The sequence below is a fragment of the Mus musculus genome, chromosome 2 (assembly GCF_000001635.26).
Source record: "Mus musculus strain C57BL/6J chromosome 2, GRCm38.p6 C57BL/6J".
NCBI lineage: Eukaryota > Metazoa > Chordata > Mammalia > Rodentia > Muridae > Mus > Mus musculus.
The window spans coordinates 122,466,583-122,476,501 of NC_000068.7; the positions used below are offsets into that span (position 1 = coordinate 122,466,583).

The window sequence follows — 9,919 nt, forward strand, 5'->3', positions numbered from 1 at the left end:
GCCAATTTTCATTTCTTTTTTTATTAGATATTTTCTTCATTTACATTTCAAATGCTATCCCGAAAGTCCCCTCTACCATCCCCCCCTCCTGCTCCCCAACCCATCCACTAATGCTTCTTGGCCCTGGCATTCCCCTGTACTGGGGCATATGATCTTCGCAGGACCAAGGGCCTCTCCTCTCATTGATAGCCAACTAGGCCATCCTCTGCTACATATGCAACTAGAGACACAGTTCTGGGGGGTACTGGTTATTTCATATTGTTGTTCCTCCTTGGGTACTTTCTCTAGTTGATTACACTGGTGATCTCTTCAAATTTAAGCTTTGTATCTCAGATCTAGGAAAGCCACCGCGGTGAAAGCTGTAGTGCAAACAGGACAGCATCTGCTGCCACCGATCCTGCAGTCTCTTGTTCTTACTTTGAAGCACTCGCAAGGCCAACAAAACAGTAAGGCAGCAGCACAAGATCAGTCCGCCAGCGATCACAGCTGCGCCAAACCACAGTTCTTTGAAGGAAGTCAGCTCCTGCATCCTAGTGATGAGTTTTCTGCTGCTGTCATGCTGATACTGGTTTCCTTGTCCTGAGGCTTCGCTCTTGGGAGGAGAGAGGACTTCATGCAGTCCTCGGGAATTGCACATGTTTTCGTGACAGCATTCCAAAGTGGGCATGGCAGGGCCAGAGTGGTTTAGGGCCTGCTTGTCTTCGCAGATGTCTGTGCTGTGCTTGCATGTAAGTCCAGACAGCTGTGGATGAGTGGGGAATTGGTGTCCTGAGGATCGAGATGTCTGGAGAAGCAAGCACTAAGCTCAGACTTACACATATAACCTGTTGCCACACAGCGAGCATCATCATAGTAGCATCTGATCTCTCCTGTGGTGAGCAGCACAGCCTTGGTGCAGAGCTCCAGCTGCAGCCAGATGAAGAAGGATCTGGAGTGATGTCCATTGATGTCTCGCGCTCCCTTCGATCCTGGAGCCAGGCGCGGCTTCACTATGACCTCCGGGCGCGCCGCACTTGAGCCCGGGCGCTGTCATTGTCGGGGCGAGGGCCTGAGCATTGAGCGGAACTAAGACTACCGAGGACCCATTCCGGGTCCCTCGCGCGCGCTCCCCGGCCGTCGTCCTCTTGCTCTGCCAGCCAGTGCAAAAGACAGGAACAGGAGAGGGGAATTGGAGCCGAGAGGGGTAAATAGCGCCAGGGCCCGGCTCTATGCCCCACCTCCACTCTCCGATTGGCCGACGCCTCTAGCCCTGGGGCCCAGCAGCAGGGGGCGGGGCCAGACGCGGGCTGAGACCGACCCGCTGACCCGCTCCCGCTGGCTCCTACCTGGGTTGGGCACTGTCGACTCCCCCTAGCGGACGCCTGCGCGAGCAGCCGCAGATGCGCCGCAGAGCCCAGCCCAGAGTTGTGTGACCCTCACTGCTCAGTCTCTGGTCAGCGGCCTCCAGCACGTGGCTTCGCTTTTGTCCCACCTGAAACCCCACCACCACCACCACCACCACGACGGACCAATGGGCTTGGGGTCTGCCCGCGCGCGTGGCCGATGAGAAGTAGGGTGCACATAGCCAAGAAGGGGCTGCTGGCTCTCTGCTGGCTCCCTAGGGCTCATCCAACCTGAGCCAGCTGCCTTGCGACCAGTATCCTCAACATTTTTTTTAATTAGGTATTTTCCTCGTTTACATTTTCAATGCAATCTCAAAAGTCCCCCCTCAACATTTTTTATGTTTAGATTTTATCACATTGAACTCCTCTTCTCTCTCTCTCTCTCTCTCTCTCTCTCTCTCTCTCTCTCTCTCTCTCTCTCTCTCTCTCTCTCTCTCTCTCTCTCTCTCTCTCTCTCTGTGTGTGTGTGTGTGTGTGTGTGTACATGCAGCACAGAGCACATTTTAAGGACAGAGAACAACCTGAAAGACTTCCATGTGCTTCCTACTGTTTGAACTCAGGTCATCTGTATGCTGGCAAATGCCTTTTCCACTGAAACATTTTCCCGCCCACCTGTATTTATCACGTAAAGAAATGTCTTTATTTTAAAATTTATATTTATATGTTGGCTTAAAAATTTAAAAGCCTAATTTAATAATGGTTTTTAAATGTTTTAACCTCCTCTGTAGCCCACCTCCATCTTAGGTAGTAGAGAAGAAATGTTATTAGTATATAGGGGAAGTGTACCTGTTTAGAAATCGTTCTTTGGAGCAAATCTAATGTGCTTTGTCAGGAAATCAGCAGTTTAGTTTGCAGGAATCAGAAGTGGCAGCTTGATCCACTTGCAAAATCCTTTACAAATATACTGGTAGTCTAGTTCAGTGGTGCTGGGTTAGTAAACGCAAATCGGCAGCAGTGACACAGCCTACTATAAACAGGACTCCACTGAATAGGCACGAGTCAGGAGAAGCAATTAGGACCGGCAGGGACAACAGGAAAAGTTCTTAGCACTCAACAAAGTGAAGATCAGCAAAGACAAAGACCCAAGACCAAGAAGTGTTGCAAAGCTAGCTATGCGAGCCCACCATCACTGTCTATTGAATCCTATATATACTCTCTCAAAATATCAAGTGTCTTCCCATGGGTCGTGCTTCACCACACGAGTCTGTCTTAGTAAAACCCTAAGTGAGTCTGTATCAGCTGACATCACTCTACCAATCAGTCCAAGTCCTCAGAAGTGGCAAGAAGCCTCCAGAACCTCATGAGAAGTTCTTTGGCAAGTTTTTTCCTATGCATTACCACAAATGGAACTCAGCGACACAACGTAAGGCAAACGAATACAAGTGTGTCCTTAGTGAAAAATCTTTTATCACTTGTCTTTTCATGTATTTGCTTTAGCAAAACATCCTTTCACCTGTGTCTGCCTTAGCAAAAACATTCATGTGTCTGCCTTAGCAAAACATCCTTTCACCTGTGTCTACTTCAGAAAAACATCCTTGGACATAACTGACTTTACAAAACCCCAAAAGTTTCCACTCCCTATGTGGGTATGTCTGTGTGAGTATGCCCATGTGTGGTGAGGGGGAGGATTTCAGATCCACTGGAGCTGGGGTTACAGGTGAGTGTAAGCACATTGATGTGGATGCTAAGGACTGGATTCTGATCTTCAAGAGCAGAAAGTACTCTTAGTCACTGAGCCATCTCTCTAGACCCCTGTTTTACATTTAGTATATCAGACATTAAGTGTTGTAAATGTATTGTATCATATTCAGGGTATGTGACACCAAGACACTAAATGTTCCCTAAGCAACTTTGCCACATATTATGGAAGAAAAGAAATAATGTGCTTATGGTTTTATGTGAGACAGTTATATCATGCTAGGCAGAATTATGACTTTGCTATTGTTCTCATTTGGGAATTAAGCATGACATAAAGACAGGTGAGTGGGTATCAATTTGACAAGGGGCAGGTTTCTAACGGTTAATATTGGGTGTCAACTTGATTGGATATGGAATCAACATTTTTTTTTAAAGGCAAGAAGCTAGGCACACCTGTGAGGAATTTTCTTGTCTGGATTATTTGAAGAGGGAAGACACATTTTTAATGTTGACATCCCCTTCTAGTGGCATCCCAGATATAAGGAAGCAGGAAGAAGGGCGCTGGGAAGACTGTTCAGTGGTCAAGAGTACTGCCTGTCTTCCAAATGACCTAAGTTCTGTTCCCAGATCCCACATCACTGCTCACAACCATTTATAATTCCAGTTCCAGAGGGATCTGACACCGGTGGCTTTTGTGGGAACCAGACACATACACATCTTTTAGTGAGGCTTTTTTTTTTTTTTTTTTTTTTTTTGGTTTTTTGAGACAGGGTTTCTCTGTGTAGCCCTGGCTGTCCTGGAACTCACTTTGTAGACCAGGCTGGCCTCGAACTCAGAAATCCGCCTGCCTCTGCCTCCCGAGTGCTGGGATTAAAGGCGTGCGCCACCACGCCCAGCCCTTTAGTGAGTTTTATTTCCAAGTAGTGGTTACTATGTTTTCCAGTTTGATGGGGAGAAGGTTTGTGTAATCTAAGTCCAATGGGCAGTCCTTGGTTCATAGCCCCAAAGTTAATTTTATGATTCATAGTCATATGCATCTGACCCAACTTCCCATCTCAACTGATCAGGGAGAAGAAAGTTTGTGCCACCATTTGAGGACTCAGAAGATGCAAGGTAATGGTTCCCATCACATCTCCTACAGGCCTGTGCAAAAGACACAGACAACATAGAGGAAGACCGCTGTTTACCACAAACTTAATTAAGCATGGCCTTTAATTGCCACTGCTGTACCAGATGTGGCTTCTTTTTCTCAGTAGAAAAGCATAATCCTGGCACTGGGTATGAAAACATTGACCTAGCAAGTGCTTTTTTTTTTCTTGGTACTTTTTTACTTCAAGGGTTTGTAGTGGCTGGTTTTGAGCGTCAACTTGACACAGGCTGGAGTTATCATGGAGAAAGGAGCTTCAGTTGGGGAAGTGCCTCCACGAGATCCAGCTGTGGGGCATTTTCTCAATTATTGATCAAGGTGGGAGGCCTTGTGGGTGGTACCATTTCTGGGCTGGTAGTCTTGGTTCTATAAGAGAGCAGGCTGAGCAAGCCAGGAAAAGCAAGCCAGTAACATCCCTCATGGCTTCTGCATCAGCTCCTGAGTCCTGACCTGCTTGAGTTCCAGTCCTGCCTTTCTTTGGTGATGAACAGCAGTGTGGAAGTATAAACTGAATAAATCCTTTCTTCCCCAATTTGCTTCCTGGTCAACTTGTTTGTGCAGGAATAGAAACCCTAAGACAGGGTTCACTAAATCTCTAGGCTACTAATGTCCTTAGTTTGCAATAATCTTGATCACTAGTATTTTCCACAGTGCTCACAGTGGTCCATTTTATTGAAGATATTAGAACTATTGGACCAAGAGAGCAGGGAGTAGACCTCACTTTGGACTTCTTGATAAAGTAAATGTCTACCAGATGATGGGAAAGAACATGGAAAAAAATGCAAGGATTTTTTACATCAGTGAAATTTCTTGGAGCCCAGGGGTGTGGGGCAGGGAGAGGTATTCCTTAGAAGGTGAATGGTAAGTTGTTACATTTGGCCCTTCCCACCACCTAGAAATAAAAGCATGCTGCCTACTGGCTCTATTTGGATTTGGAGCCAGTCTGTTCTTAAGTTGGTTGTGTTACTCCAGCATATACTTCAAGTGTCTCAAAAGACTACTTGTTTTGGATAGTTTCTTGGAATAAGAGAAGGTTTTTTCACAGGTCCAGGTTGCTGTGCAGGCTGCTAGGCCAATTGTGCTGCATGACTAGCAGACCTGATGGTACTTGAGGTATCACTGGCACATAGGGATGCTTTCTGAAGTTTTTGGCAGGTCCCTGAAAGTGAATCCCAATGGAGGCTTTTGGAATTTTGGCGGTAGGAAAAAGACCCTACTGTAATCTGTTGTTCTCCCTTTGAGGAATAGGTCTTGACCTGCTATTGTGACTTTGTTAGTGGAAACTGAGCACTTGACAATGATCTACAAATTATCATGTGATATGAACTATAAACCATTAGCTGGGTGCTACTTGACCCAACAAACTCTATCTTTGCATATTCAAGGCAGCAATATATATTATATATATGATTGGATCTCAGCTGGTTCTTGGAAAACAATGAAGTTACATGAAGAAGTTGGCCAAAGCTTGTGTACTACTGTTAATGCCTCTGTCTCCAAAGGGTGTACCTTAGGTCTTGTTGGATATGCTCTATGATTGGTTGACCAAGAAACAGAAGACTAAGATCTGCTTTAGAGATCATTCTGTATGCTGTGCAGGGTCCACCCAGAAGTGGATATCTGTAGCATCACTATCCCATTCTGGAGCAGATATGAAGGACAGTGGGGAAGGGGAATTTTCACAGTGGGCAGCACTTTTGGAAGGACATCTGGCCATGATCATGCAATTTGCTTGGAATAAAAATGATCAGATGTGGTATTATATACTGATGTTTATATACAGTTACAGGCAATGATTCGTCTGGATAGTCAGAGGCTTATCAGTTGACACAATACCAGTCAGCATAGACTGGGACAGTCCAACCTCTCAGGAAGTTGAGCCACAGAGACCCTCTACAACATCTTCTCTATGTTCTTTAGAAGAAGAAAGTGAAGAAATTCAAAAGAGGAGAAGGAGGGGGGAAGAGGGAGACAGGGGAAAGGGAGGGGAAAGGAAGAGGAAGGGGGAGTGTAGGGGAAAGGAAAAAGGAAGAGGATGAAGAAGAAGATGATGATGAAATCGCCATTAACAACAACAAAAACACAGAGCAGAGTGTGTCCTGCCTACTAAATTGGCATTGGGTGTGAAATATAGGAGGAATAAACACAGTGGGGTGAGAGAGCAGGGTGAGGATACAGGATATGAAAACTGGCTACTCTTATTGGTAGATTTAATCTTGAATCTTTTGGCATCCCTTTATCATCCCTGGGAGCTCCTCTTGATAGGAGATCCTGGTCTCCTTTGAATGACGGAGTTGAAGATGCTGGTCTGGTCTATGAGCAATGAATCACAGGCAAAATCCCAGATGCTGCTCACATCTCTGTGTGTTGCTTCAGTGCCCCAGTGCAAATGCTGGCCTCATCTCTGTACAGCTCTTTCCAATGTCCTGTATGCTGCCTGGAGTCTTTGTGAAGGATTCCTGTAAACTTTGGGTTTCAAGCTCATTGAATGGTACATCCTGGGTGGATTCTAATGAGGGCTTACTTCCAGGTTGCAGGCAGTATTTTCTTTTCCCTCATATACTCACATAGTCAATAAAGGACTTTAGACATGAACTCAAACCAGGAAGGCTCATTCTCATGGCTTCATGGCCTTCTGAGAGTCTCCTTCCCAATACAATCGCATTAGAGGTTAGGATTTGGCCCATAATACTCTATCAGACAAAAATAGACACACTTCAATTGAACAGAATAGAGATTACAGAATAGACCCACACAGATGAGGTCAATTGATTTCCCACAAAGTTATAAAAATAACTCCATAGGAAAAGAGATAATCCTGTCATGAAATGACACACAAAAACCAAAAACAACAACAAAAAGTGACCCTTCCGGCTGAAGAGATGGCTCAGTGGTTAAGAGCACTGACTGCTCTTCCAGAGATCTTGAGTTCAATTCCCAGAAACCACATGGTGGCTCATCTGTAATGGGATCTGATGCCCTCTTCTGGTGTGTCTGAAGACAGCAACAGTGTACTCACATACATTAAATAAATAAATAAACATTTTTTAAAAAGTGACCCTTAATTTATTACTTATGTTTTACTTTTAAAGTAATCACAATAAATCACTGACCTAAGTCCAAACATGGCTGGGTACAGTGGGATAGCCTATAGTCCCAGTTATTTAGAAAGCCTTTGAGAGAGGACAATTGCTTTGACCATAGGAGGTCAGGGGTGAGGAAAAAGGGGAAATTTTTTGTATACACAAAGATTATTTTTATATACAACACAAATATCGCAAAGCATACAGAAAACTAATAAACTGAGTTTCACAAAAATTAAGAACTTGTGCTCGTCCAAAGATGCCATAAGAATGAAACTAGCGCTGGTGAGGGGGCTTAGCAGGTAAAAGCCTGCGAGCCTGGTGTCCTGCTTTCAATCCCAGGACCCAGGGTGGAAGGAAGAACTGACTCTTAGTCCTCTGACCTCTATACACAAATGATGGCATGCAGATCCCTGCATATGCATGCACACATGCACACACACATGCACACACACAAAAGAAGAAATTGGACATAAATACCCTAAATAGGTACAATATTTTTACAAAAACCCATATCCAAAAACTCACATGTATAGAGTATATTCAAATGCCTCATTTACTGGATTATTACTCTAATTCCATCATCTATTTCATGTCTTTGCTGCTACTTTCCTAGACATGTTATTGCTAACATATGGGTATGTATGTATGTATGTATGTATGTATGATGTGTGAGGGTGCAGGCGTGTACTATGTGGAGGCCAGAGGACAACCTTCCAGAGTGGGTCTTCTTCCTCCATTAGCACTAACATTAGTGTTGGAGGAGTTGACTCAGGCCTGCAGGCTTGCACAGCAACTGCTCTTGCGCACTGACACATTTCACAGGCTTCCTCATTGTTTCTGCTAAATACTTTTCCCCTCATTAAGGGTCATTCATCACATTTGGAATAAACTATAGTACAAGTGTGTCCTGTGTGTGTTAATAATGGGTCTTTCTGTATGTCTTTACTGATTTCTGAATCAATTCCTGGGTATTAACTATGTTACTTAGAAAGGGTTTAGCCTGTTGAAGCTTCCTGTATACATTCATAGCTGCAAAAAGTCCTGTGCTCTGTGGCTCCCTGGTTTGGATTTGAGGCAAGCCTGTCCATGGAACTTTGCTCAGTGCTCCAGTGCTAGAACAAGGTCCTTCCACTTGGGCTAGGAGGGTTCCAGCTCTGTGTGAACACCAAGGATCCCCTGCCAGGCCTCTCAGTGGTTATGTTCAGAACCCAATGTGTATGAGCTGACAGGTCTCCTCACCATACTCCATGCTGTGAATTCTAGCCTCCCTGGCATCCCTGAAGTCTCAGCTCCATGAGACCATGGGTCTGAACCTGGCTTCCCTGAACTGAAACCACTCAGACAGTCAACTGGGACATTGACTGAAAGGCCTTCTTGTTTACCTTCTTCTAGGGAGTTCCATCTTACACTGCCTGTTGCCCAATAGCTGAAAAACATTGTTTTTAGGACCACAGCTGTGATTGATCAGCTGCTTAAGGTAAGAGGATAAAGCTGGTCTCTGTTTCTCTATCTTGGCCAAATATAAAAGTTTATAATTATCAAAGGCTTACTATTGTGCTTGACACTGTCTTAGACATTGAGGATAGACTTGTGATCCTCACAGGAACAATATCCTAGTTCCCAGTAAGAGGCCTGTGAAAATAAGTAGGGGATCCAGTCAATACTCAAAGATCTGAATGCTCTTGGGTACGGACCTTCCATGTCTGTGGCTGTAACCTCAAATGACAGCAGACTGCACACAGGGCAGGATGGGGCTACAAAGAGATGTATAACTAAATTGATAGAGATATATTAAATTAAATGGGTATTTGGCTATAACTAAACTGGATCAGGTTGCCTGAGAGGTGGGAGGGGAATTCTCACTAGGGTTCAGGAGTTTGAGGTCAACCTAGGCAAACTAGTAAGTCTTTATCAGAAGAAAAACAGACTGAAGAAATGGGAGGAGGGGAGAGTGGAAGAGGGATGGGGAAGAAAGAGAACTGGGAGGGGAAAACAGGAGCAGAGAGAAAGGAATGAAGAGGGAAAAAGAAAGGATGGAGAGGGGGAAGTAGGGAAGGGAAGAAAAGGGAAAGGTTAGGGAGGAAGGGAAGTGTGGGAAAGAAGAGAGGAAGGGGAAAAATAGGTGAAAAGGTGAGAGGAGGAGACAGGAAGGATAGGGGAAGAAAGGGGAGGACCAATTGGCTCACTGTAGTGTTCATTGTACAGTCTCCTTGTGAGTCTTAACTGAGTTAGTCCATGTAAGGAGTAAGCTTAGTGGTCACTTAGTGGACTGCTTTCACTTCAGCTCAAATTAAAAGCTACTTAGGAACTCAAACCCACATTTAACAGAACTATGTCCCTTAATGGTGCTCAGTACCTGTGTGTCCATTTCAGGATTTCTTATTCCTATATTTTTTTTGCTTTTTGTTGTTTGGTTGGGGGATTTTTTATTGGTTTTTTTTTTATTTGTGTGGATGGGTGGATGCATAGATGTATGTATGTATTATGTATGTATGTATGTATGTATGTATGGGTGGATAGGTAGATGGATGGATATCTAGATGTATATGCACCCATGTACTCTTGAAAAGCAGAAATTGTCATTGGATGCCCAGAACTGGAGTTACAGGCAGGTAGTGTGAGCCTCCCAGTATGGACACTGGGAATTGAGCTCAGATCCTCTGGAG

General features: G+C 44.6%; 1 pseudogene across 1 annotated transcript; it reads right to left on the reverse strand.

Annotated features, from left to right (window-relative positions):
* On the reverse strand, positions 1-1,215 carry Bambi-ps1 (BMP and activin membrane-bound inhibitor, pseudogene (Xenopus laevis); annotated as a pseudogene). The gene has a single exon (NR_027919.1). The product of NR_027919.1 is annotated as a BMP and activin membrane-bound inhibitor, pseudogene (Xenopus laevis) (transcript).
* Between the last annotated feature and the right edge of the window lie 8,704 nt (positions 1,216-9,919).